General features: G+C 41.8%; 1 non-coding gene across 1 annotated transcript; it reads right to left on the bottom strand.

Annotated features, from left to right (window-relative positions):
- Window positions 1–884: 884 nt before the first annotated feature.
- LOC117706411 (small nucleolar RNA SNORA17) lies at window positions 885–1,014 on the bottom strand. The gene has a single exon (XR_004606519.1). It is a non-coding gene; the product is annotated as a small nucleolar RNA SNORA17 (small nucleolar RNA).
- Between the last annotated feature and the right edge of the window lie 846 nt (window positions 1,015–1,860).

Here is a 1,860-nt window from a genome sequence, read left to right as displayed (position 1 = left end):
GGGGAGGGAAGACGCTTTTTCTCCATCCATGTCACAGCACAAGAGAAAAGTGGTGAAGTCATCTCTCCTACTGTCATTCCTTCGGGGTTTGCTTACCTACAATTTCTTGGCTACATATGGTCCCTTTCTCCTGAGTATTGTAACTGGCTAGGGGTAGAGTCAGCTCTCTTGCTTTTATGCCTCAGGTCTGGCTCCCCCAAAATATTCAGGTAAGGGGTAGATCCAGTTCTGCACAACCTTCAGACATCAATATGTCCCCAGGGGCAGCCCAGATCAGGGATGTCTGCCTGGCCTTTCATGGTAACAGACCCATGGCTACTGGAAGGCCAGAAAACCAGACGTGGCTTCTGGTGGCAGCACAAGCAAGAAACACACTATAGAACCAGGGGGCATCAGAGGATGCTGAAATCAGGTTGTTCCACAGTACCATCGAGCCTCCAATTCTGCCTCTCTTCATTGTGTCCATGTCCATCTGTCTTTCTTTCTTTTTCATCTCTCTACCACTTCCTTACTCCTTAATTCCTGGAATCTCTGTGTGGTTGGGATCATCTCCAGAGTGGACTTAGGAGAGCTATGCCCTGTCTGTGCATTATGGCACCAGGCAGGGGTCATCTTGAACATGGTCTGTCACCAGGCCTGCCAGGGGCAAGACTGGCGGTTGTCTCAGGCTAGCTCCCTCTCTGGGCCCCATGATGCCAGACTGGTAGTCATCCTTGTCTTGCTCCTTAACCAGTCTGCAAAACTGTCTTAGACTTGCTCCACCTGGAGGCCCAAAATCCTAGGATGGGTTCTTCTAGTCGCCAGCTTGCTCCCTGCCCTGGGAGCCTGTACAGACTCACGTGGCATTGGACTGGTGGTCATCTCTGCCTTTCTTTATTTCAGTGAGTGTCAATACTAATCATCTACATGTTCACAGGTCAGAACACTGAGTTTAGACATAGCTTCTCTCCCCTCTGCCACCTACTGACGCACGTATGATACAGTAACCACTCATGCAATGCCTCTAGGGGCAACTAGTTAACATCACTAAATTTACCTTTTCGATATGTTATCAAATATTACACGCAAAGATTTACAAATGTTATTATAGATACATCTTCCCTGCGGTTTCTCCAAGTAAACTCTTTCAACTGTGGCCAAATGGAGAAGCATTTCAAAAATCATAAATAGTGTTTAAAATGTTCATTTCTATAGTCTATTAAAAAAGACCGACTTACTTCAACAGAACACTTTCTAGTGGAATATGATTTTAAAGCTGAGTGTAGCTTGAGTAGTTATTAAAAGACATTGAAGCAAAACCAAATAGGAAGGATTTATGCTTCTGAGTGCTTTGCTCAATGTTTTTTTCACTCATGTTGAAGCAAGATTGAATCTGTGCTTTTCCAGTTTTGTGTGTCAGGTAAAACATAGCAGGGGGTGAAATGAATTCATCTTTCTGTCTTCAAGTAAACTAAAAGCAATTTTTGTCTTCCCATGTGGTCACTTGAGGTGCTTGTCATGTTCAAGCTAATGATATCAGGCACCCTCAGGTTGTTTAAGTATTCATGAAGTAATTAAATTCTCATTAACATATAAATAAAAGAAAACTGAAAACAAGTTTAGCAGGCACCTAACATCTGTTCTAATGCTTTTAAGTATTAAAATTTGCCACACAGAGAAGGAAAAGTGCATTCTGTTCAGGAAGTACTTTGCATAGATTATTTATAGAAACTGTAATTAAACCGATTTGGCATATTAAAGGAAGTTAACAGCAAAGCATTCTTTAGATACTTTGTTGGTCTCTGTCACCTAAATAAGGAATTAAAACAGATATGGGAAAAGTAAAGTTATATTTTGTTTATATTTTGGAAAAAAATTGCA

Source organism: Arvicanthis niloticus, chromosome 3 (assembly GCF_011762505.2).
Source record: "Arvicanthis niloticus isolate mArvNil1 chromosome 3, mArvNil1.pat.X, whole genome shotgun sequence".
NCBI classification, from domain to species: domain Eukaryota; kingdom Metazoa; phylum Chordata; class Mammalia; order Rodentia; family Muridae; genus Arvicanthis; species Arvicanthis niloticus.
Note: the sequence above shows the minus strand (reverse complement) of the source record. Positions and strands in the feature narration are given on the sequence as shown.